The sequence below is a fragment of the Bombus terrestris genome, chromosome 8 (assembly GCF_910591885.1).
Source record: "Bombus terrestris chromosome 8, iyBomTerr1.2, whole genome shotgun sequence".
NCBI lineage: Eukaryota > Metazoa > Arthropoda > Insecta > Hymenoptera > Apidae > Bombus > Bombus terrestris.
The window spans coordinates 6,221,007-6,248,962 of NC_063276.1; the positions used below are offsets into that span (position 1 = coordinate 6,221,007).

The following is a 27,956-nucleotide window of genomic DNA, read 5'->3' on the forward strand; positions in this document are numbered from 1 at the left end:
TACGTAAAATCGTGTAATTCCTTTTTGTCGTCCCCGTGATTTATCGTTCTTCCGATTCGTCCGCGCTGCAGTCACATAAATTTTCACGACTGTCAACCAAGATATTCGAAGATCATTCCGTAACAAGCTTTTAATCCCCCTCCCCCATTGATATCCTTTACCAAATATCGCCACGAAAGAATGGATTTGAGAAGAGAAGATGCTCCGATAAAAAGACGACAAAACGACAATGGTATTGGATAATTCATTTCTCCCGCGAGAGTGTACGTTTGAGTTCGATTTCCTAAAATGACTCTGCTTTTCCTCGATTCGTCGTCGATCGTAGAACAATTTTTGCGTTTTCTGGCGTTCGTGGAAATGCCCCCTAGCCCCATAATATTGATCTATCCGAAGACATGGCCCCATAAAAACTACGGAACGCCAACGAAATCGTGAAAATACAGCATACAACGCGTTTCTTTATGACCATAATCCTGCGTTCGATTTTCACGCCACATGCTCGAAGATATTTATTTTTTATATTTATGGGAATTGCGGACAGTGTCCGTGTGAAGGACAGCGATAATGCGATGCGAATGATAGACGAGATCACAGCGCTCGAATCGAATTTCAAGCGTCTGAGAAAATGTATCGTCATGAGGATATGTAATGATATTTCTGCTGTTTCCTTATTTCGTTCTGTATTCCTTCATCGTGTCATTAGAATTGTATAATTTTCATTGCATCGTAAGTATATAAACGCACAGATTATTCGAAATTGTTAAAAAATATCATGTATGGCACTGCATGGAAAGAAAAATTTGTTTCTGAAACGAAACAGAAAGATTCACACGGAACACATTCAACGTACTCAATGTTTCAACTCTCTCAATGCAATCAACGCACTCAATTCACTTAATGAACGTGATGCACTTGTGCTAATCCAATCTACTTGATCTTACCTTCACTGTTCGCACGACTATATTTCACATGGTACAATCTTTCACTTAAATAGCTCTTGATCAATTCCCCAAGATGTATTCAACAACTTGCCATCTTCTCAGCAATGTTCCAAAGACCAATTAAAAAGAAGTTTGCAATCAGAGGTTCAAGGAATAAATATCAAACAGAGAAAATATTTAAGAGGTATTATCGACAAGAATCTTCGGACAAGAAACGGTTCGATGTTTCGCAGAGATAACTCTAAACCAATTTTCCAAGGTATATCCAACGATTCAGTGTCCATTTCTTCCAAAAATAATTAACTAAAGATTACTTTTCTGTAAGAAATTGTAAATCGAAGATTTAAGGAAAAAATACCAAGCACGAGAAAAGTGCTGAAGACATCGTGCTTGGAACAAGAAACGAGTCGAAAAAGCTCTAATCTTTATCGAATGCATCACGCGAAAAATAGGGAGAATAGAAAAATATTCCGGTTCAAAAATTCATAAGCACATCAAGAACGAGTTCCGACGTGGAAAGGCGGGGCAGACACGACAAAAGGGCGACACCTTGCCGCAAAAACGTTCCACGAGACTTCCTGACCCCTCCTTTCGTTTTTCCTGAAATCTCTTCCCCTGTTTTCACTCGGGCGCCGCCGTGTCTACGAATAACAGATGCAATTACCGCGAACGCTGCTAGCGATTGCTTGTATTGTTGGCGAGAAATCGCCGCTTAGACACCGTCGGCGCTTTCGCTAAACGCTATTCATTATGAAATTCGTGGATTTCGCTTTTGAAAGGAGATTGGAGCTTTCTTATCGAGGTTCGTGGTTCGGAAGCTGGCGGAAATTTCCAAAGAGGAGAAATACTTGTATAGAGAAAGGAGAATTGATATTTAGAATGTAGAAAAGAGAAGTTTTTGCTAGCCGCGAGGCAAAAGGTATTCAGGCCTGCGAAAAGTGACAGTCCCTTAACAAAGGCGTTTAACAAGCGAGCGCGTCGCGCTCACGAGGAAAAAGACGGGACTCGTTCTCGTGGAATTTATTCATGAGACTCGTCTTGTTTCGATGTTAATGACGCGTCGGATCCTTTGTGGATTCCTCGGTAATGAAGGAATGGAAAGAATGGACCGGCACGCTATCGATTACAATGCGCTATCGCCCCGGGCCGAGATCGGTTGCTCCATTACCGTCGTCGAACGGTCAAAGTCCGTGAATTACGCGGAATAAAAGTACCCCACGAGGCGACGAATCGATCTCGTCCCGCCGAAACTCCGGCCATTGAGCTTTAATTCGGTCATAGGAAACTACCGGCGAATTTTAGCCGACTTTTTTCAATTTTTCGATCGCACGCCGATCAAGAGTGGATGCATGATTCAGTACACGTTAACGAAGTTGTCTCGAGTAAATTGAACGCGTATCTTTGTGTAATGTTTAGATAAAGGTAAATTGTTTTACCTCTTTACTTGTACAGTTTCTACAGTTCGAATACTCCAGAAATTTCAATTTATCGCCGGAGTAATTTAGATCGAAGACTCGGCGAAATTTCGTTTGGTTTTGATAACGGTCGAGAATTTGAAAGTTATTTGACGATTCGCTGATCATCGAAACGTTTCCGGCTGGCACCGTACATTTTAAACGGGAAAACTATTTTACTGGAAGCTATTTGGCTTAAAAGGGCCCAGGGTACAACAGTCGAGCAGCGTAGGTGGCTCGTAAACAGAGCACGGTATCGATTCGCGAATCCGGTATCATGAAACATCCAACTGCGAAGAGATACTGCATATGAGACTTGAATATTTAACACCCGCTGGTGTTCTCTTTCAAGACTCGTCCCAGCTAGATTATCGAAAGATAAGCGTTTCGAACAGTGGAACGAGGCGACAAAAGACTTTAGACGGGACCTGTTCTCCAAACATACTTTTCTCTTCTTATTTTCCATCTACAAGAAATTTTCTTCTCTACGGAGGCTTGTGCCAAACTGTAATTTGTGACGAATTTTATCAGAAGAAGATATAAAAATTGAAAGAGTAATATCGCTATTAATAATAATAATAATAATAATAATAATAATAATAATAATAATAATAATAATAATAATAATGTTTTTATAATTAATACTTGGAAGACTTTAGATGGTAAACTTTGAGGTAGACTCTGACAAGCTGAGACACGCTGTTATCTATGTAAAATTGTTATACGGAACGAGAATATAATACTGCGATACGGAACTTCGACCTACAAATCATCCCTGGTAATTTTTCCATTAATTATATTCAGTTTCTGGAGCCACGGGTTGCGGTTACTGCTACACAGCGGAACTTCGGAACTGGGTAGACCACTTCGGCAACTATAACTTCCGCATGGTTTGGATATCGGTAACTTCGCTACAACTTATAACGTTCAAATTAAGATTGAAGCCCGGATAATAACGAAATTACGCGGGTCTAAGGCATTTTATCTCATACCGCGAAGGCTCGTGCATTTATTCTAAATTGACGGAAGAAAAGGATGGGGCAAGGAGGGGAAAGAAGAAAGGAGACGAAGTAGAATGAGAATAAAACAAAGAAGGGAAATGAGAGGACAAAGGAGGAAAAGAAGAGGAAAAACGAAGAAACAGAGAGAAGAAAGAAAAAAAAGCAAAGGAAGAAAAGGAAATGGAAGAGAATCGAAAGGCAAAGATACAATTGGGAGTGCTATCTACCATTGCCCCTACTCTCTACTCTTGCCGAAGTTTAAAGAATGGCCTGTCCGACGTACAATTTCTGTATCCACTTTCTTCCCATTCGTCTCTAACTCTACTTTGTAGTTAACTCAAGCAAGATTCTTGACCATAAGTAGTCTGTAGTTTATCTACCAGACTATTGTATGTTAATGGGATTGGGCAGCTTTATCAGAACCTGTTAAACGAATCAAAATGGTTTGGTTTTCCTTAACTTACATACACTGATTAACACAGATAGACTGATTATACAAGGAAATCACGTCAACGATGCGTTTCAGTCAAAACAAGCCGTCCGTTTATCAGTTAATACTCGAACAGTCGGACCATAATCATCGAGTGGAAACAGTTGGACGATCTCCCGAAGCAATCAGCCTTCCAGCGATCAATTAATGCTCAGTCAGGCTCAATTTACGTAGAACCTCAGACAACAAGTAGGTCACGAGATACCTACCAATTATTTGCGTGATCCTTCGACCTTCTCTCCAGACGACAGATCTCTGGTTTAACGTCTCGCCGAAGGCGCTTTCGGTCTAGAACCATTTGGATTCAATCGATGATGTGTGTAGAAGTCTCAATGCCATTGTATCGATAACAGATTCAACAAACGTTACAAATACAATGAATTCCGAGCGAAATAGTCTGTACAATTTAGTAAATACAGTTAAAGAACCCAAGCAAAAATTTGTTTCGCTCATTAAACACTAAATACCATATCGGACATTTTATATTATTCTTGCATATCACATACGCTTTTGTCTCTTTTCTATATGCGTAAATATCTTTCCCCATGTTTCATTCCCATTTACGTCATATTAAAATCCATCTTTTCAGTCAAGAAGTCATATGGAAATGAAAAAATCAAGAAAAACATACCAATCAAATTCTTCTCCTAAGATTTCCTTGTAATACGATCGCCCTGTCTAACCGGCAAAATAACGAACGCGATATTATTGGTCTGTTCAAACACAGATGCGATTAACTGCGCCTGTCAGGCTACTTCGCTTGCAGCGTTTGCGTGTAAACGCAGGAGTTAATCCAGCAGCATGGATCGTGCGATACGCACAATCTATATAAATTGCATTTGCAAGTTTCTTGGGGGTAACGACGTTAACGCCGGCGTTGGATCGGCGCGAGATTCACACGTAGACACGCCGGATTCTCCGTGGTTGTCGGGCCAAACGGCCACGCACCCAGCCACGGGGAATTAACCTGGCTGAAATACAATCTGAAATTAGAGGCAACGCCGTAAATGATGCGTCACGTCGCAAACTTGCCGCCGCAGAACATCGACCGCCGTACTTGAGCGTTACGCCTGGCAACGGCTTAGCAATTTCCATCCCCAGCCGCCGTTAGCTGGGGTTGTTCGCCAGTCGTCACGCGCGATGCGAGTATTCGCGAGCAGCGACACTTTTTCGCCGTGGAACCAGACTACACAGACGGGATGGTAAATTGTTCCGGATAATTGCTTCTTCTGTTGTCGCTTGCGATCTCGCCGTTTGGTGGGTTTCGGGATCGAGATTGCGGGGGGGGGGGGGATGGAAACGAGACGTCGAGAATGCGCAAACTGGAATTGTTGAGATATTTTGTCAGCGCTTGCGTACTATGATTGGAAGTTTGGAATTTGACGAAGAAACTGTAAAGAGAAAGCTTAAGGGAGGGAAGTAAGGTCGTGAAGAAGTGTTGGCTTGCGAGCTAGCTTTTACGCATTAAATATGAAGCAAAATAAGCGATATTACGTTTAAATGTAATAAAGAAATGAATCGGAAGACTGCCTGAATTATTTTACGATTTTCTCCAGATTCTATTGCTTCTTAATCAGAGTGCATTCTTAGAAGCACTTTTACTGTTACAGTAGAATATTAATTTCTATTCTTTTTAATAGAGTCTTTTTGAAACGTCAATATTGGTTTTGTCGTTTTTACATCACTTTACAGTCGCTAATGCATAATTAGAGATTCTATTACTTTCTTAAATTACCGTAAATATATTTTTCTACCTTCGTCGTTGGGTTAATAATAAAGTCATTTACGCTTGCTACTTCAGTGATTGCTCCTGTTATTAGATGTTACACTTCCTTATAGTCAAAGGAGTTACCGTTAAGCGTTAACAGCATCATTAGCAGATATTAATCTTCTCAGATTTTTTTTCTTTTTTTTTTACTCAAACAGTGACAAACGTCCGTTTTCGTAATCCAACTGGCACGCCAGGGACTGTAATTATCGACATAGTGTAGCGTCTTATTAATTTTGCTTCGTTATTCCAAACGAGATTGCCGGAGTAACTACTAAGCCAAGTTTCGCGAGAATAAGTTTCCACGGATAACGATAATGAATAACGAAAAGGAAGGAAACTCGCGCAATAATTTGTTTCCATTCCGTTAGAAACGTAAGAAATTATTAACAAGAATAAATGTAGAAGGATGCGTGTCGTCATCTCTATTTCCAGCGACTTCCCAAGACAATCTTCCTCTAGAGAGAAACATCTTGAAAAGATCATCGAGGTGCAACAAAAGCCTGCTGCTCGATGCAATCGGCCCGAAATGTCTCCATGAAACATGCACCGCGAAGCATATCCATCTTCGTCGATGTTTTCGATAACTTCCATTATTCAATATTCCCCAGACAACACAACGCCCATATCTCTGACGTGGAATGCTCGAACGAGCGCGAGAAAAGCGAGACGTTCTTCGCACGTTGGTGCAAATTTCGTCGAGACAGCCTTCGTCGTCGACGAGTTGCGCCTATCGTTGCAACGAAACGGCCGATGAAACGCAACTCAGGCATCGAAGTACACGTGTCGTTCGGTTTCCGACGTGTGCGCGCGCGGTATAGAGAGACCTGGATCGGAGATACGTGACCCGGCATTCCACTTATCCGTATCACATACTCGCGTAGACGTATCGACGACAAGAGACTTTTGGTTCTTTTTCGCCGCGCGTCGTCTATTTGCTTCGCCTTCCCTGCAGCTACCAAATAGAACGGCTGAACGTCTTTTCAATCGGATCCCTTACGAACAGGCAAATGCACGCAGTCTCGCGTTGCATAGTGCACAGCCCTGACCGCGTTTCCGCTCGAAACGTTATTGCCAGCTGAGATCCGGCAGGAAGTGAATCGCGCGCTCGCCGAGAGACATCTAATCCGGCGAAACCGCAGATACCTCCGGAGCTCCTTCACGCTGCGTCGAGCCCCGATCGAAATGGAATTTCCAAGCGGAAATGAATGTTTTCGTATCGCAGTATAATTGAACCCCGGGTACCTTACTCGATCGGCTGAATTCATGGAAACTAATCTTGGACTTTCGGGAATTTCACCGATGCTCCCTCGAATCTGGAAATCTTCATTTCAGATAAGCTTATCTGTGCGACGGTAGTTGGTTGCGTTTCATCAGTTCGACGACCGCGATCGAAGCTACTGGAATTTGTTGAACGAGCCTCTGCAAGAGGTTTGTAAATTTCAAGTGTCTTTGCCATGCTCGAAATCGAATCCTGGAACATTATAACAACACGCGCTTTGTGATACTTCACGCGTATTTATCTTCTCAATGACGTTTTAGCTGTGTGTTATGCGCGGCTTTCAACCCGAAAACGGATACAGAACGCTGTAAAATCTGGCAAAATTGAACTGGAAACGCGGCGCTCTCGAAGTTTGTTTCTCGCGTTTGTAACAATGCACTCGCCATTTTACAAATATTAGACATTGTTTGCGTGTACACGTGTATGGTTTTATTGGCTTCATACCAATAGAGAAAGAGCAGCTACGAAAGCAAAAATAGCAGAAGAGAGCTGTCGTATTATGTTACAGAAATTCAGGTATTTTGTAAACGTTGGACCAGCGAGTGCAGCATCCGCGCATTGTTGTTTTTCGGGGAGCATGGATTTTCGAAGATAGTTGAGAAAAATTTGAGCGTAACAGACCGGACAAACGGATATTTGCAATCGTGTCGTCTGTCGACGGATTGTCTCGTATGCACTGCGAAACACCGAACAAAACGTGATAAATGTTTTTAATAGTTGTGTGGACACAGACTACAAGAACCGATTGCATGTCGAGAGTTTTTCGTTCCGCCTCCCTCGATCCTCTATCGTTCGACAAAGCCTAGCAATCATAGCTTTCGCGATCTTGTTAACGAAAATGTAGATAGACAATTTAAAAAAAAGGAGGAAATCAAGAACTATATCCATCGAAAGTATAAAGAACACAACTGGAACGATTAAAGATTCAGAGTCGCGTTCTAATCCGATCAATTTAGTGTACCATTGGTCGATTTTTCCTATTCCAACGAATTTATCTTCAACGGAGTCACGGAATGAAAAATGCAGCAGCTTGTTGCTGAACGAAATATATCCGAGGAGAAGGAGTTTCAACCTGGAAGTTTCATTACGTGGCAGTTGAAGGAGGGAATTTTTTAGGAAATATGGAAGGGGGTCTCTCTCTCTCTCTTTCTCTCTCTCACGGAAAATCTAATACGATGGTAATCAGGGCCAGGACTGCTTCGATTCTTCGGTTTACCAGCTCCATCCGCTAGCCAAAGAACTCAGCTTGAGCATTGAAATTTATTGGCCCTGCCTGCTGTCTCTCTACCATTCTCTGCCACTGCTGTCGCGCATCTTTTCAAGACAAGCCTCTCGATATCATAATAATCCCGGCCTACTCGAAGTCGAATCTCGTAAGCGTCTTTTCAGTTTCCCAATTGTGTTCCGCGATTTTATTCTTGGTCCGAATGATTTTACCAAGTACGCAAGTTGGAGTGTCGGTGTTGAACATTAAGGACATGTATTCATCACAACAAGTAAGAAACTCTTAGCGAATATGGATCCAGATGTCGTTAGTTTCGAAATTATAAGACGTTATACATCTTGCTTTAGTTCGTTCTCGGTTCGAAGGATAAAAAACAATGTAGGTGATTAAGTATAATGACCCGAGCGTACGGAGGGAACGTCGAATTACGTTGCCCTGGTTCTTTCCACCCACTCGAACTAGTTCCCCAAGCAGTTAGCGAAGGAACAAATACCATTACGCCCACCGATACGAAGCATACGCGCGTCGCCGCTTGACGAATCGCCGCCACGCCTGTCTGCCGGACTGTTCACTGATCAGGAAGCCTATTCGCCGACGGACAAATTGTTTCGACTGGCCGAATCGATCTCTTCCGTAGCAATCTGTCCGTAACACTGGCGAAATTGATGTCAAGGCCAGCCACGAGGCAACGTTTCAAATCACCAAACCAAAATCCTTCTATTTCGAATCCGTCAATCTCGAACGGACAAATTGCTTCGAAGACTCGACCGATCCAAATATTAATCCATTTCGAAATATCGGAACTGACGATTGCTTGAAAGACTAGACTGATCGAAATATTAATCCATTTCAAAGGATCGAACGTGTTCTCTACATTTCTATCCAACTATGCGTCGCATTATAGTTTCCCATTGTTAGAAAGTCAGATGCCGAGAGTCACAGATGCTCGATGCAACCAACTATAGATATAAGGAAGAAGCGAGCTTGCGAATCTCACCATTTTCGTCGATCTATGGATAAACTGATATCCCGTGCAGCGATAGCGACGCTCTATCGCTCTGGTATTCCATTGTGCCTCGACGTTTTCCGCCAACAATGGCCATATCCAACGTTTGCAACGACGCGAACGCTGGTTGAGGCTGGGTCTGGCGCGCACGATTATAGACTACTGTGAACAACGAGGACACTTAAGATTTTCGAGAATGCAGTCCGCCAGGTACGTTATAAAACAGCGTTTCAGACAGCAGGTGTTATTAAAAGAACGATATCGAGCGTTTGGAATACCTTCCCTTTACGTAATCGTCGGTCTATTAGCTGTTTTCCCCGTTCGGTGGAATGCCGCCGGAATCCGCGTTTCCTGGTGATAACGATGTTGATTATAATTCTGCAGGAAGCTTTTTATTTCGTTTTCCTCTTCCTTTTTCCCCGGAAGAATTCGTTTTATCGGTTTCGTAAGATATTAATAGGAGGCTCGTCTTGCCTGTTCTATTCTTCGACGGCACTTTTCCTCCTCGCGGAGAAAACCTCTCGAATGAAGTTGGATTTAAAAATACTTCCCCTGTTCCTAGTAGCCATTCATTATTTAAAGCGAATCAAAAGAGTTTTAAGCAGGTAAAACTCGATTTAAAGGTACTTAGGTGCTTAAGCAGTGGCGCCTTAGGCGAAGAAGTTGGAAGGAAATTCGACGGGGAGATTCTTAAGTTCTTCGGAGTAGTTGGAGAACGTAGACTTGTTCCTACAAATCTGCTTTGTCAGTCGGCTAAGGAAATTAACTTGTTTAACGAAAATATTGTAAAATATTGGCAACGTTCGTGATCAGTCGGATGATAGAGAATTTCATGGAAATTCAAAAACGCAAAAATTTGATACTTCACGGTAGAAACGTGACATAGGGAAATTTATCGTACAATTTTCAATGTCCTTTGACAAGCTACCTCGATACACCATAAAACGTTGACGTTAAAAACTCGTGGGCGTTCCATTTTCCGGCGACACTAATGGGACTAAGCGATTGGAACGGTAAAAATTCCATGGTGACCTCGACGAAGCGCCGATAAAGTATCGCGATATACATCCGTTGCGACTTGCTGCAATTGCCGACGCCAGTGGAATCGTAATGAGAATGCTCGGCGATTCGCGTGACTGGGGTGGTAATTTTTATTTTAACGTTGAAGTACGGGCGAATTGTAGAGAAAATAGGCTAGAGAATTTATGGTTATCTAGAGCAATTTAGCTACTGTGACGTTTGTCCAATTTAAACGCGTCGACAGATAGTGAGGATGTTTGAATTTTCAATGCCTTCGATTCAGTGTTTCTGAGAAAGACGTGTTCCTCCATTTCAGCGATCCAAGAAAGCTTTGTAGTGGCGAAATAGCTGTGCTTCTTTGGGATGGCTGGCTATTTCGAGAAGAGTGTCCAATAGCGTAAAGCGACGTAAAAGTAACGTAACACGTTCACAGTTTGAGACAAAACCGTATATCCTTGTTTTCAAATATTCAAGAAAACCGTACACGCCTTTCGTACTATAAAATGTCGAATAGGTAATATTAATCCTTCGATGATGAAAATTCTTGCAGATACTTCACCTTTACACAACACGTTATGCATTTACACGATGTTAGTTTCTTCAAAAGTTTTCATTTATCCAAAACTATCACGAACTTTGAGAACACAGTTACTTAATTATTAATTATTAATAATTAATTCCATAATTTGCGTACGATGCTTTCTTCTAGATAGCAAAACGCAAAACAGAAACTCCAGAACGACCAAGAAACGTTTCGGACACGATGCAGGCGGCGCGTTGAAGTACGCGGTCTCGCAACATCGCAAACGGTTGAAAATTCTATTATGACTTGGTTTTCGTGCATTTTAAACGGGCTAGAGCTCGGTTCGTTTCTCTACATCGTTATCGTGAAAACGGTAAGCGTCGCGACGCCTCGGGGTCGTCATTAGAGGCGAGCAAGTCGCGATTTCATTACCGACGCTCAACCTTAGGCGCCGCAGCCAGCTATTGCACATTGTATTCCACGCGTTATGCAGATGCAGCTCCGCATTACGCCATTCTAAACAGCACGCAGATCTGTATTAACTGCGAGAATTTTGGGGAACAGGCTTGCTCGCTGTTATCTCTGATCGCTTTTTCAACTCTGGTTTACCTTTGTTGGTTTATCAAATCTTTTTCCACTCGTTGCTCAGCGCGAAAAACAAGCTTAACACAATATGGGATTATCTGATTCAGTGTGATGTTTGAATTAAACTCAAATCAAGCAACGAGGAATCCTTAAGGAAACGTTATGTCGGAATTATGTGGCGAGCCAAGATGTGATTTGGGACAAAGTCCAGAGAGAAGCACAAATCAGTCTACACACACTTACTGAATTTTGTGTGTCCAATTTATTGAGAGAAAATAAGAACACATTTTCTCACGGAATTGTGTATTCTGCATTTACGTACATTTAACTTCAACAAAATCCAATTATTAAGTATATTAAGTTTTGTACCATTTAATAGCACTTTCGTATGTCTACAAAAATTTGCTGCTACGAAAATAAGATGTATATAGAATGTGACGAAAGGAGGTTTCATCGGAACCAAAAGTATACATATGTATTTAGAAATATTTTTCGTAGTCGCTGTACAAGTTTGATCATTCTCAGCCAGGGTGTAGTCATGTTTGAAGTTTAAATACTAGAACAGCAACTCTATCTTAACCTAATTCCTTGCCAAGGGAGGAAATGATAAGAAACGCACAAAGAGGTACATTTGCTTCTGATTCGCCAGATCCAAGTCCCGGTGGCACAAAGGAACCATTTTCCATCCACCTGGAGAAAAGCAGCTCGAGTTCCCCTGGAAGTTGGAAGAACAACACCGTTAAGAGATCGCGCTGAACGATCTAGAACGTGGCTGTAACGTCGATACGCAAACGAGCTGAAGTCGGTGGGTATGTGGGAAAGTCGGTATCTGGAAGTTGGAAACGCGATGCACAGTCGTCTCGTAACCCTTGGAATGAATTTCAGGACTTGTCGTGGAAGTTGGTCGCGATGATTTTGAGAACTCGTTACACCATCGAACTAGTCCGTGACCGGCGACCCGGAATTTTGATATTTCTCGCGGGGCGAAACGGAACCACCCTGTGAAAAGCACGCGGCACGACCGCTTTATGAGAAAAGTCCTGATAATGCTGCGAAAAAGAGAAGAGTTAAATCCTTGAGAAGGGAACGTGGAAAGAAGCGTACAAAAGGTAAACCACGCGGAGGAAGAGCGTACGAGAGGCAGCGTGAGATGGGAAAAGGGAAAGAGCAGAAAGGAGCCAAGAATGGAATGACCCGCAATCTGCGATGATGTGTACGGCTCCCAGCTATGTATTTTACATACGCCTGGCGCATGTGAAAATGGACAGAGTGAATGGTAAAGGCCCCCGACTGACAAACTCCTCGGGGAAAATAGCTTTTTCCTATCGACCTGGAATGCTCGTTCTTAACCGTCCACATTACGGTACGGCTCTTCTTAGTGGAACTTTCGGAGGTGGAAATTGTCGAAGAAACTCGCTGGTTTTTGGTAGAGGCAGAGCTGAGTAATAAAGCTGCATGAGTAGGTTCTCTGGTTGGCTGAATAATTGGTGAACTTGCGTGGCACATTTGGCCCACAAAAGATGCCAGGCAACTTGCTGGCAGAAATCTCTGTTTAACACTGGTGTATAGATGTCAACGAACCTGAGGAAATTTGATATTTTCACGGAATTTGGCTGCCGAGCGAGGAAATTTAGCAAACTAATGCGAAGGATTTTTATTGGAAATAATTGGATCGTGAGTTGAATTCATTTGCGAATCGGCTATTCGACTCGACCCGACGAATTTCAAAACGTACGGTGCGCATAGCAGGAGCTTTCAGTATTTCAAACGTGCCACCGGATTTCCTATGCTTCGCTGAATATTAATTTATCTTTTGCCTCGAAAATTAAGCTGGTCGCGAGCGCGCGGCTTTCGCCCAGGCACAACGAGGAATAAGGCGAAATACAGTATCACGATCCTGCATAAGATAATAAGGACATCCGGGAACCAGGGACTTTTATGGCTGATCCATACAATTCATTACAGCCAGCAGGTATCTCTTACGAGCTTGCAGCTTTGCATGCGAGCCCTGGCTGTATTCACGGGAACGTAAGCACCGTGTAGTTTCTGCCTGCGCGGCGTGACGAGCGATCCTGTAGGATAAGCTTCGAACCATAGAGCGAAATCGCTTGAAAATTTAACGTTCTACGTGCTCTAATAATCGCCGAAGCTTCGTGAAACGCGCGACACAGCTGACTTCTGCTCACTGTCGTTGTATCCCTTGCCTTGATGAGCGACTATTATCGAACTTTCTTGCTTAATTAAATTTCCTATCTTACGAGAAGCCACGTGATAGTAAACTTTTGTTTTTCCATCTTTCTTCCCTCGAAGGAATTCAACATTCAACAAGATTTCATTCAATAATCGTATTACCCATATAGGCAGTTCTGCATTCAAAACTCTAGGATCTATTAATAAGTCTTTGAAACACATTTTTAGTATATCCTTGTTCGCTAGGAATTAGAATACTGTTCTCTTACGTGGTTTCTGCGTATTACCGATATCTGAGAAAAGAGGTTGGTAAAGATTTCATATAGATTTTTACGTGTGGCTGCCCACTGAATAAATAAATTAAAGATAAAATAGAAAGCGATGAAATTTTCGTTAGAACAGCAAGAGAATCGAATGTTTTGTCAGAAAATATACGAAAGAGAAAAAGGAGGAGTAAAAGAAGGGCGATGAAAGTGTTTCGGAAAGTTTGATCTTATCGAAACGCGGCAAATCGGCCGCGATACACGAGCGAAAGTTTGGCGGATCGACGTGACCTATTTTACGAACGATCATGTACTTGGCGAAACATAACAGCCGGTTGCATATTGAAATTTGATTCTACGTTGCCAAACATCGGCCGTGCAGCTCCCCGATGCTGAAAACTTCCCGCAAACATTCGATCTTAAGTAGAACGTAAAAACGGCTCCATACGTAGAAGGGGATACCTTATGAACGTTATTTTCAGCGCATTTGTCCTACTTGCAGCCACCCTTCGTTCCAGGTCGCTTATAAAAGTTCAACTTCGATGGCTCGCGTTCCATTAGAACGCGCTTTAATTTATAATTTACGGAAACCACCGGTTTAACTTTGTAGTAGGAGCAAACTACCCACGTTTTTCGAAAGTTGCTACCTTGGATGAGATGTCGAAGCTTCCGCAACTTTATGAATCCTCCACTCGCCACGAGGATCCTAGAGAGGTCGTTTTTATTGATAATTATCTCCCCGTGATGCAGTTAACCCGTACAATTCAACGCGATTTTAACAGTTATAATTTTTTCTTCTATTGTGTTATGTGATAAAGAAACTTTTGAAAGCTTCTCTAGTCGAATGACTACATAATCAGATTATTTCGTTCTCGTGCACACGGGATAATTAATCGACAATTAAAACGGATGTGAACTATACAAGCTTCCTGAAACTTTGTTAGAGGATAGAGGAGAAATTGATTTGCAACGAAACGGAAAAGGGAAACTGCGTCGGGGTAAATAACGGTGGTGAAGCGCGATATCAGTCGGATTAATGATACTCGGACCAACAACGAGCCGTGGCGGGCTAATAACGCTGGCAACAACAGGGCAGAACTCTCAGGAATTGGTTTATTCCCCGACGCTCGCCGAATGTTAAAGTGTATTACATAGATTTCCGCGCTGACGGCCATGGCTCGCTCCACCCTACACCCCTCTACCTTCCACTCTCAGGGAGAGGCAAGTTAATATTGTCGGTGGCGCTATCGAATTTACGCGGAGAATAAAAATACCGATAATCATCGCCGCTGTTTTTCAACGTGGAAACTATCAAGCTGCAACTTTCGATCGCGTTCCCTGTAGTTTCTATTCTTTACAAAAATAATTTCGTGGTAAAAAAATTTAAACGAATACGGACAAATATGGCATGGTTTGTTTAACAAGTATAGGGGAGAGCTCGAGTCGCGAAAGAATTGCGAATTGAATCGGCTCAAAAGATGGCTGTTAATCGATTAAATTTTATATTTTTTGTCCGATGTGGTTAAAGCCCGAGCAGCGATGAAAGTTTTTGTATCTCGATGGGAACACCGATGTGGAAATTGATCAGTCACAGAAATTGATTAAAAACGAAATTGGATAAGAGGGAAAAGTTACTCGACTGGGTGGTAAATGATTCAGGATTAATCTATTTAAACTTCTTGGACAGGCAGCAATTAATTTTCTATTCTGTTGTAACTTAATGTTCGAAGGTTAATTTTACTTCTACGTTCGGGGCATTGTCTCGTTGAAACGTTTAAAACCAGTGAATTTCATTCACATAGCTGATACCGCTTTCGAAAAATAGTTTCCATTTGCGACCACGAGCGTTGAATTTTTTGCTAATTGAACAAAACAATACCTTGTGCGCACTTTGAATTTACAAGTACCAAAGAGATTCGTTACTCTCCTTCACAAAAGCTCGTGATGTTACCGACACGAACTACGCAAAATATTGCACGATTGTTCGGCAATCTGCGGAAAATAAACCGATCCTCGATTTGTTATCGAATAACAATCAAATGTATTGTGTCGCTAAATTATCGACGAACAATGTATCAAAATTTCTCCACCGCTTATATTGCACACAAAGACATATAACCTGACTCAAACAAGAGGAGAACACGATAAATCATATTTCCTATTCTTTTTTACAGAAAAGCAATTTTAAAATTCAGTACCTCTAACCAGTCAATTCCATTTTATCAAAATTGTCTCCTTATTTCGTTCCGAAACGAAACACGTTTTCTTTTCACTTTCCTTATATTATCCATTCATTTCTTGTTTATTTTAACTTATTTTCATTTGCAGTTATATCATGCTAAAATTCTTCTGCTCAGTCATACAGTAGCATGACAAAGATTTACTCGTCATATTTTTCTCCTGCGAGCTTCGCATATTCTAACCTCAAAGAAAACTTAAAGCAAAAATCAAATTTGCAACGTTTGTCAGATATTGTCGAAAAAAGCCGTGCGAAAGAGATAAAAACGCTCGACGAATAATTGTTTCGATCATGATCAACTTCTATTACGGCGCGTTTCCCCCTAATCCCACGGGGAAAGCAGTTGTTTTTGGAAGGAATTGTGGACCGTATCTTTCCCCCGATTCGCGAAACCGTAATTGTCTGGGAGCAGCGGCGAGGCCGTAGCGATGGCGTGTCCCAAAACAACCACGCCGAAACCATCCCTCGAACTGCCGCCCCGAAATAACCTGGTGGCTGAAGTGGCTTCGTCGAATCATCCTATTTTCGTTACAGGCCAAGCCGGCTTACGTTGCCTGCTCCGCTCCCGGTTCCTGTGAAAAACACGTTCTTCCTTGCTGGGACGCGCGCGAAATTAACGACACTAATGATCGTCGCTACCAGGGCGACGCGAAGCCGAGTCGGAAAAATAATTACTCGGCTCGATGTCCCGTGAATATTAAGTTGCCGAGGTTTTACAGCTATGTTCTATCTCTGTGGATTAATGTCGGCGAAATAATGAAATTAATCGGTGTATCTCGAATTGCAGAGTGTAATTGAACAGCCATTCGAAAACATAGCTATATGCTAAATACATATATTTCATAGATATATATATCTGTGTTGAAATATATTCTATTTATATAATATAATATGCTCGTATTATGTTACTTCGAAATTTCATTAATACTGTAATGAGGAACTTTCGAAATTTCATTAGTACTGTAAATTATCACGATAATATTGGTAGCTTGGAAACAAATCTGACAATATATGCAGAAATTTAAAGATGTTTAGTGCAGTCTTAAATCTTTACCTTTTAGAAATGCGAAGTTTCGTTCGAGTTATCATTTCTTGAAATCAACTATCGCGTCTTATACGCAATCACGAGATATTTTGAACAAGTGTGCGTGATATCTTAAGAACGTCATTTGTTAATTAGTTCACTTGAAGTTTCATACGAGCGAACGTTTCATCGCGGAATGCTATTTAGAAGACGTAAGATAGGATTTCGCGAGTTTGCGCGTTATGTTCAACATCCGTATAAACGTTGCAGTTCCCAAATGCATCGAAAAAGATGACGTCCCACGATCTTCGTTATCGTTGCTTCTAACAGAAGATTCAAAGCACTGGTGAAATTCATAGCCTCCCGTCCTTCGTAGGCAGTTTCGTAAATTTTGAACGGTGTGTACGGAGCGGTAACAATGGGCTCGATAATGATAACGCAAAGTTATCGCAGTGAACGGGCAAGGGGAAGATGAAAACGGAGATGGAAGTCTTAGAGCGGAGATTGTTTCACCGCTGGGCAAAGTATCGCGTGTACGGATCCGTTGCAAGTTTCACTGACTTCTGCGGCGAGAGTTTGTTCACCATAGTGTACCGCTATTTCATTTCCCAAAGATTTCCTCTCTTCGTAGAATGCCAGTCGTGAATCGTCTTTTCGCTACGTTCTCGTAGTTTCACGAATCATCCTTGATCTCGGATGAAGATTGTTTCTCCGGGAAACTGACGAAACGCTGAACATTTCTTCGAAATCCATTATTGTGAGAAAATGTAGTCTTTGGATAAGCTCTACTCGTTGACTCTTCCAGTGTCTTTTTTTTTAAATTGGCAAGCTTTTTAGGAAACAATACAGAACTGAGTCTCTCAGAAGCCAATTGATTCGACTTCACTTTTTCTTGCTTTCTTAATTTCATCACACAAATGTGCACTCAATTTTTAAGAAATAAATTACTTCCTCAAGTTCGTTCATCGCAAGAAGATTGAATAATATCGTAATAGCAAATTGTAAGATAAAGTTAAAAAATATTGTCCATAACATCGTTATTTTCCTGTATTGTTTAATTTACGAAGTTGATCATTGCGACCTCTGAATAGCTCAATTACGAGCCGCATAAATTACGTCAGAAGTTACGGCCGTAGTTTTAATTGTATCGTAGTTACATTTTAGTCGATAATTTGGAATTTTATTAGAAAATATACTTGGAGGTTTACCTCAGTTTCTGCAAGTGTCCCAATACTTATGTACTTATGGTGTGTATATCTAAAACGTTGTAAGAAGATTTCTAGTTCATTAAATTCCCTGGCGACAAACCGTGTTCGTGTCATTTGGCTGGAAACGAGTGCTCCGGAGAAGCGGTAAATTCAGTGGAATCGCGTCGAGATTTTTCCCGAGGCGCAGTCACTTCGAAATTTCCCGGAGACAGAGAAAAATAATGCGCGATACGACATTCCCCGGGAGCATCGGATTATCCGTCACGCTTGGCTCGTACCGTTTGCATTTAAAGGCAACAAAACTGTTCCCATCTTGCCCCGGTTGTATTATATCGCAGAACAACGGCCTCTGCTGTTATTCCACGTTTATCTCGCCCCTATACGCCAAGATTACGGTCACCTCTTTCGTTCGCGATCAGCTCTATCTTCTTCTTCGTTCACTTTGAGAAACGACAGTCGACCGAGTCGGTCGCGTACTCTCCGGGATTAAAAGATGAGTGTCGAGGAAATTGCTGCTGTTGGATGCTGAATCACGGAGAATCGTTATGGAATTGGAAAGAGTCGCTTTGGATTTTGTTCGACAGAATGGACAAGTTAATTCAGAATTTTCCCTTGTCATTGTGCGATTTTATTTGTATATAGAGACAAACTGCTCCTACTGAAAGTCGTTGTTGGGTTATAGAACTGTAAAGGAATTATAATAATAAATTTGCCCCAAAATACTTATATTTAGAAGTTTACAAGACAGAGCAGTAGGAAACAGTGAGTTTTAATATATTACTTACTTTCTAGTGATACAGATTTGTTAATAAAATCATTATTAATTTCTTCCTGATCCTTGTAGTTCGGTACAGTTTTCGTCAAGACAATATTCGTATTATGAAACAAATGGGCCCCAGTCACAGAAAATATTTTCTGACACACTTTTGTTGAAAAGTTAAACAATGATACAAGCAAGCGAGATAAATTAAAATTCACGAAAATACCTGCAACTTTATGTAACGATATCTTCTCAAACATCGTCCTAACTGAAGACCCGCTAATTTCCCCGCTGTCCAAGATCAATGACAGCCGATTTACTCTAGACGAGCATAATTTGTCTATAGTTGTAGGTAAAATACAGTGTTCTGTATCTCACCGATCGATCCTCTAAAAGAGACCTTCGTTCCAATCGATGATTAGTATTCCAGTGGTCGCGTCATAAACTGTGATCGTCCTGGATACAGTGATGTCGTCCTCCCCTCCCATTTGCTTGCTTGGATCTGAAACTGGTATTCATCGTTCCGCTGGCTGAAGGAACAAAAGAATCGTCTCCTTTCATTTTCGTTTTCGTTTTGTATTATCGAAGTAAAAGACTCTACCGTGGCGAAGACAATTACGAGCGCGTTGATCGAAGACACTTCGCCCTTCCATTTAGACCAGTTTCCTTTCGGCGGCAAAGTCTGCCTCGTTATCCGGGCGCAACGAATCCTCGTGCTAGGTGCACGTGATGTCATTAAGTGGTTGTAAAACGGGATTGAACAGGAATTGAGTTTGCCTGGTTGCCTGCACCGCGAAGTCTCCTGCAGTTCGGCCTGTTTCGTGTGACGTTTCGCTATAGAAGGAAATGGCTTCGATCTTCTACCGTTTACTATGATATTCATACAGTTTCTAAGAATTAGGATATCTGTTGACTTTGTTACAAATCATCGTGATTGACCCACATTGTTAGAATTTTGTATTTGTACAAGGTAACAATCCAAAGTACGTGGCAACAAATCGTGAAATTACTTGCAAGAATTTTAGAACGAAATGGACACTGTTGATGTAAAAGTTATGAAAAAAATAGAAGATGGACGAAACAGGTCAACGTTATAAATCAGACTTGTGAAATCATTTACAGCATGTCTTAATATTTACGAACGGAAGTGTACGTTCTTTGCTTCGAGCAGGTTTCCGTTATTTACAGTTGGCTTCGTACTTCTAGACTGCCATTCTCGGATTTTTCACCGTGCACCGGAAGTTATCGTACAAGAGAAAATAGAAAACGTTGAAATAATCGTCCGCTCGTGTTTTCTTCTTTGAGGTAGGTTTCAAAGACGAACGAGGGTGAAATCTCAGTCATGTTGATCGAGGACACCTCATTCTTCCACTCGTTTGTTCTTCTAGCTGATATCGGAGGAAAGTCTGAATTATTACATCGGTCCTCTGTCGACGTCAAGCAGGACGCTATGGGGTTTGAAACAATATCCCCTGCATCAGTTTGAAAGTCAGGTACAAAGTGCTCTCTTTCTATCTTTTCCTATGTTGAAGCTTCTTTTCCCCCGCATTATTATGGCCAGACACTGTGACTTGCAGAAACTTTGGCCCAAGTTCGGCACCGCAATATGGTCTTTTATCCTTCGCTCCTCTGTTCAAGTCTTTAACTTTCTCCTGAAAGACGACCCGAAGTTACGCGGAACGACACCCAAAGGCATTCTTTCAGAACACGTCCACCATCGGTCTCAGAATCTTGGCGAACTTCGCCCTTGTTGCATTTTTCCCCGTACAACTACCGAACGTGTTTGTTTCTTTTATAACTTCCTCTTACTGTTTTGTTTTTCCAATTACCCTCATCAATCTTCGCCTTTTTTAGCCAACATTTTCAGAGCCACTAGTACCAACAACATTAGGTTGTTACTCTCCATCGATGTGTAGGTGACGTTTACTCACCTTCAGCTGGTACGCGTGTTTTTTCTACAATTTTTATGCACAACTCCTACTTTCCGTTTAGCGTACGGTTTTTCTCCTCTCGAGTACGAAGAAAAGTTTCGCTCGAAAATTTTGTAACCTCTGAGAGGTAAATTTCGAGCATGGTAAAGAAAATAGGAGAAAACGTGAAACCTGACTAACTGGGGATTTGAGTTGAAGACTCTTAGGTTGAAAACTCCATCGTTTATGCGAAAGGCACGTTGAACTTTTTTTTACACTTAAGATCTTTTATAGTTTTATAGTCAGTCACGCTGGATGACTGTTAACCGATATACTTTCTTTAAATTTAACGCAACCTCGACAAATTGTTAATTTCTGTTAAACAAAATGTCAATTATCAATCTTATTATATTTCATCATTTTCAAAATCTCTCGGATTCTTCTGCTTTTTTATTTCCGCGTTCTAAATCATCCTACAAACCCCTCGCCAGTACAGCGTTTCCCGCGTTTTGAAATTCACAACTCGCGTGCTTTTATTCGACGCTGTACTCGCGTATCGTGAATGCGATACGAGAATCCCCCGAACGTTCCCAAACGCGATTACAAATAGCAAACGTTTGAATAACATACAAGTCTAGCGACGTAAGGCTGCATGAAATACGTACACGCGTGTGCCTCCTATCTCGCCGAAGACAGAAAGAAAGAAGTGGAAAGGGGGATGCACGCGGTTATAAAGCTCGGGTAATATTTTAACACGCGGCATTGTACTGACGGAATTGTAAAGGAAATAAATTATCGCGCCCAGGGGACCGGCCTCCCGCCGGTGTTTCCTCGTGGTCAGAACAATTCCGCGCAGAATCCACCTCGTCTTCCTCCCTCTCCCTCTCTCTCTCTCGTTCACCGTTTTCCTTGTTTTATCTCTCTGCCCGTTGTTTTCCAAGGTAGAAAAGTTGCAAAAGAAAAGGGGGGTGCACTCGTAAAATCGTGTTTTCAAGAACCGCCGCGTTATTCATCGCCGAAATATCGCGAGACGCTTTTTTATCGTTCGTGCTAGTAGTAAAACTCCTTTAAAGCGCGACGTGACGCTGAAATTGTTATTTATGGAAAGACACGCGCAGTTAGAGAGCGTATACGGATGAGATACTAAAACGAATATTCTCGATTCTTCTTTCGAAACGTTTTGACGAGGAACGGAAACCTGTTCCTCTTGGATTATGCTCTTGTTATATCAGTCGGTTCTTATAGAACTTCATTGTTAGTCTTTCGTTGCAAATTCTTGTTGTTGCTCTCATGTCATATACATATGTATAAACGTATATATGATTGTATAGTACGGATGTTAGTTCAATACCTGGAAATCCTTGTATCACGCAATTCGAGACAATCATCCTCCAAAATTACTCTATTCTTCGTGGCAATTTTCTCGAATTTTATCAAGTCCATCCTAATTTTTTATTTCTCTTATAAGTTTACATTTTTAAAACATATGCTTCACGTCATGAATGAAGTTGGGGGACAAACGAGGCAAACACTGGACGGAAAGTGACGTGCCGAATTTCCAATTCTCTGCGTATTATCCCAGATTACCGTAGGGAACATGGCATTTTTTTGAGATATCCGCTGATACCGTGAAGCGGTACCGGAAGAGGATTAATTCGAGCACCCTAACCGTATGATGCGTCCGTCACATTTGGGAGCCGCTGCTAAGCTGCGCACCACCTGTACCGTTTGAAATTGGATAAATAGCGTGGACAGCTCTCTTTGGCGTGTCCGTGAGATTTTCCGCCACTCCTCACCGGGGATATCTCGCCTAACCGTGACGACGGTCTCGCCACCCACTATTTTTTCGCGCTTCGAGTCCTTTTTTGTTTCATCTCTTCGCACTCGTCGACCGTGAAATTTTTGCAATTTTATGCTTCGACAAAATGACGTTACTCGTTGGCTATCAAATCCCCAAAATTGCTATTCCATTAGAAATGATACGCTAAGCACTTGAGACATTTTTTGACAGACTGTCTAAGACGAACGAAAAGATGATTTATCAGATTCCGAAAGTCGTGACTGCAAGTACGTGGAACTGGCGGAAGCTCTTTCTCTTTGTGAATTCGCACAACTTGGCGAATTGCTCGTTGTTAAAACCGCGCTCGTTCCTCTGGCATTTTCTACGACGTTTCGTGTTACGAAACGTGATTCAGGACGGAAAAATTGCAAACCGATCAGCATTCTTCTCGCGTATATTGAACAGTCAGAATTCAAAATTTCTCTTTACTCAAGGAAAATTTCAACGACATTATCGCATTGCCAAATGCAGTTTGACCAAATTATTTAAAACGTGCTGTTTCAATTCAGAGTATTTATCAAATTTAAATTATAAACCAAGGAGACCTGTTTATTTGAAAAATATCTGGAAGACCTGTCCCTGACAGGAGTTTTCTTGTGTGCAATCAGACTACGTCGAGCTTTCCCACGTGAGAATTTCCGCCCCGTACGCTCCGAATACGAGCGTCAAAGGTTCTCTTTTCCGTAAGAGAAACGTTTGTCGCGCATATTTACCGTGGATTTTGAAGCGTGTGTGCCCGTCTCTCACGGTTGCGCCGCTTTCTTCGCGGCGATAAGTTGGGCGTACCCCCTCTCAAAGCTCTCTTTCATCGCGCTCACATATCTATCCACGTATAGAAATCGCGAATGGTTATGACAGTCGATTCAATGCTCTCCGCGCCTTTGGATGAGACCAGGCGAAAACGCGAACGCCTTCAGGCTGTCGTTAATGCCATCGCGGTTGTCGACTGATCAGCGACACGGCCTGCCAGCTGCCATTGTGCCATTTTCGTGTCTTCGTACGGTTATTCTAACACTCATTCTTATACGACGAAGAAAGAGTTCTTTTCAAGTAAATGTGAATCATACGAAAAAGACACGCTATGTGACAATTTTCTGTTTTTCATTTTAAAATCCAATACCTTGTCAACCAGTCACATATTACCAAAATTGGATTTTTATCGAATTTGGTTGCGGAGTTCTTTTTCAAACATATGTACATCAAAAATATTGATTTCTTAGCTCTTTCGAAAGGTGTTGATTCTCATACGATAGCTCTTGCATAACACTATGTGAAATAGTTTCCCATGGCAACAAATTTTGTATTTGTGGATTGAGAATAGGTTGTTCTTATTTTTAAAGGAAGCTTAAACTACTCCCTTTTAACTATTACATGACATCGAAGTTAAAGAAATCAACAAAATTGTGCTTGTCATACTTCTCCACTGCAATTTTCAAGTCGTCTCAAGCACAGCGCAGTGACACGATGAATGAAAGGAAATTTGAAACTTCGTTGTGTATAAACGTTCTCGGAAAGACAAACGACGGCAGCGCCGAAATTTTGTAATTCATGATGATGGTGCGATATAATGGAACAATTACCAGCAAAACTTCTCTGCGCGGCCATTTTTCCACTGGCTAAAAATTTATCAAAGCGGGTCGATTATTGCCGGCGTTCCTGACAAAACGTCCGAGAAATCGACAAGAGAGAGAAAGTGAAATTAATTTGTGCAGTGCAACCAGTTTTTCCTAGCGTCCAAACAACGGGAGAACTTCTGTACGGAGTTGCTCATTGTACATGATATTTTATAATTAATAAGCGCCATGGGAATTTGCGTTTTCTTTGTTTATCGTTTCCGAACGGCATCATGACGTATACCAGTTCGCCTGCACAGTTCGTATACCACATGGAAATAATTCCAGGATCAAAGAAAGAAAACCCATTTGTTTGGTAATCAAGCGTCAAGAACGTTTTCTTCGCTTTTCTGCTGAAATAACGTTCGATTTCAATTGAACGTTTTAATCACGTTGTGACTTTCGCGAAATGTATGAAAAGTCGCGTTTCCTTTCGAACATCTCAGCAGAATTTCATTCTTCGTATATGACTTGGAGATTTTTTTTTCAATAAACTTCTTCTCTCTTTCGTTTTTTTCGTCTTTTTGTTCTTTTTTTCGTTTGGAGCTTGCAAGATTTCTCTTCATCGATTTACATTCATGCAGCACCCGTGGCTCCCTTCGTTGTATTTTTACTTCATTGTGTCCTCTCGCATGGAATTCAGTAATGAAGCAGAAACGCGGCCCCTAACGTCGACAGGCTGAAAAGCTCGGTTTCCATTCGCCATCGTTCGTCGCGATTAACCAACTGAACGCGCTCCGATCGCACGTTCGACGCCTTTCGGGGAAAAGCTACCACGGTGGGAGGAACACGTAACGCGAACGTGTTCCTATAAAATAACACACAATACCGGATGATTGCAGTGTTCAGCGTATCGAAACCCGTTGCGAGAACTTGCTGCCTTTATCCCGAGAGTAACGGTTCGATCAGAAGCATGCAGATTTATGTAATGCCTCGGAGGGCGAACCGTTTTCCCACGGCGATTGTTATCGCGGTAAGTATAATAACGGTCACGTCTCTCGTTTTCGATAGCGTTTTCAATTCTCGTTAAAACGAACGGTTTAAGTAACGTACACCGTCGTTAGTAAGTATTAGGGCACTTACTGATTCCGTATAGAACGTGCGAATTGAGTCGAACTATATATTTGTCTAAAACAATGTTTCAGAATACGTAAAGGAAAATTTGCGAAAACTGTGACAATTAGCGAAACTTTTAATAGCATTCTTTACATGACAAGGTTCTAAACGAAATATAACAATTGCAGATGTTTTAACGAGTTTCGAGAATATTTTGTGGTTTATCTTATTTCCTATAAGCGTCCTAACGTTTTAGATCGGGGTGTAAATATGAAACATGAAGATTTTTATTTTCTATATAGTTCTGACAGTCTGAAAAGCGGTTATAAACTTTCTGGAAGGTTTAACGAATTCTGAAAACTTCGATGGAAGCTGCTGAAGTCACTGCGTTTGAATTTAAGAGCGGAGAGCAACAAAAAGAAACTGCAGATTCTTTTATCGACTAAATAAGAAAGGATTCCGGCTTCATTATTCTAGCATTGTTCGACGGATGCCTTTCAAGGAGAAGCAGAAAGAAATCACGTTTCAATAACGATCGCGAGACAATAAAAAATATCTTTACCTTGGAATAAAAGCGATCGATGTCGAAGAACAGGGACGCGATGTCGTTTCATTTCACGTGCAAGAAAGGAAACGGACGTTAAAAGCTTGGCTCGACGACGTGAACCGGTCCGCGAATCGCGGTGTTAACTTAATTAAACGCAGTTTTAAATTGGCGTCGCAGAGAGAAAGGTGAATGGCGTGCCTTCTGCCATCGATTAATTTGCTAATTTATAACGAGGAAATTTTCCGATGCAGACTAATTGAAACGTTGCCGCGTCACTGAGAATAATGTCCGCACTTGTTCCGTTTATTTCGTTGTGGCACGCCACGAGTTTTCTCTTTCTCTCTCTCTCTCTCTCTCTCACTCTCCCATTTGCAACACGTTAAAACAACTTTTGCATAATTCCGAGTTCGCTGAATATTATATTTTATGTACACCACATGCATCTCGTTTTTTTCATTCGATTTACGTCGGCAGACAGTTCTCTGCGACGAATAGAGCGTGTAATCAACCCTTTTAAACACGGATCAGAATCAACAAAATCATACGATAAATTGTTATTTAAAGAGGAGTGGTCACACCTGTCTACGTTGCGAATATTTATATTTTTTTATTTGCGGGGTAAACTCGTCATATTGTTATACATAGACTTCGAGGGAAATTACTATAATTAAACTGCGGATGTTTATTGTACGTTTGTTGGAAATTTAAATAAGAGAAAATGTGAAAATGTGAAAATGTGAAAATGTACATTATGTGCAAAAAAGCATACAAAGTATCCAAAGTAAAATATGTACTCGTAATAATAATATTTTGAGGGTGAAAGAAATTTCTATTCATGTTTCAGTGGTTTAGCGTTATGATCGTGTGAGTATGAATTTCTATAAAAATTTACAGTCTAACCATGGTACACGCTACAGAGAGTGTTTCCAAGATGATAAGGATTAACTAAATAGATCATTTTCTGACGAACAAAGTTAGTACGATTAATCATTCAAGAGCTGGATACAATGTATTTGAATGTTTCTTCAAGTATATAATAAGTACAATATATAAGCAAAATACGAGAATGTAAATTGAAGAATATACAACTTAAAACATGTTCTTGAAATTGAAATGTCAGGCAAATGTAACCAATGTGACTGAGAGTACTAAAAATTTTCACTTTTATTCATTTACTATGCGTTTGAAAGACTTTCCATTTCTTTAACACACCCCGAAGAAGGATTTTTCTATGAAATACCATTACCACGGGTTAACATAGATATATTCTGGGAAGATTATCGAAGAATTTCTATGGTCCCTTTTGTTCGAAGATAAAAATGTCGTGTATGATGAACGGCTGTGCTGATACGTGCAAGTTTTATTTCGTTGACGTTTTGTCTCACAGACATAGAACAAGCAAACCAATTTTGCATAAAATTTATGGGTGGAGGAACATCCTCTCTAGAGAAATTCCCGTCTGCATTTCCGGCGAATGCTCGTAGAGATAGATTTTACAAGGGAATAAGGTTGTCTTCTTAAAAACTGCTGCGTTTACGGCGAAGTAAAAGCAGGTCGCTTTTACGACAGAGCGAAGGAAACGAAAGATGATTTGCGTTTCCTCTAATCATCAATTCGTTCGTAAAAATGTTAAGATTCTTAGTTAGAACGGAATAACTCGGATAATTACGTCTCACCCGTTCTCGCGTGTCTCCTCTCTTTTTTTCCGCCCCATTGATATTTCTCGCTGAAACAAGGAGAAATAATACATTTTGCGAAGAGCAGAATGGAAATATCGTCAAAATTGTCTCCGTAGCGTCGCAACAGAGGAAATTCGTGCAAGATCAAGCAACAAATTTCACAGAAATTGCTCGTGACACGGATTGCGAAAAAATCGAATCAGGTCAAAGGAGTAGTTGCTTCTAAGTCGCTGTTTGACTGGTGCTACTAAAAATCGAACGACGCGAGAGGAAAAAGTTTCTTACGGTTTATTTTTCTATCGAGGCGCCGAACTATTCAACTCCGACTTTCT

The 27,956-nt window shown here is 41.3% G+C and overlaps 1 protein-coding gene and 1 long non-coding RNA gene across 2 annotated transcripts in view; one reads left to right on the forward strand and one right to left on the reverse strand.

The window, feature by feature from the left end:
• LOC100649812 (chaoptin) overlaps positions 1-27,956 on the reverse strand; it is an 89,039-nt gene that overhangs the window by 26,347 nt on the left and 34,736 nt on the right. The window lies entirely within an intron of this gene.
• On the forward strand, positions 21,799-27,120 carry LOC125385589. The gene is made up of 2 exons (XR_007225032.1): positions 21,799-25,315; positions 25,701-27,120. It is a non-coding gene; the product is annotated as an uncharacterized LOC125385589 (long non-coding RNA).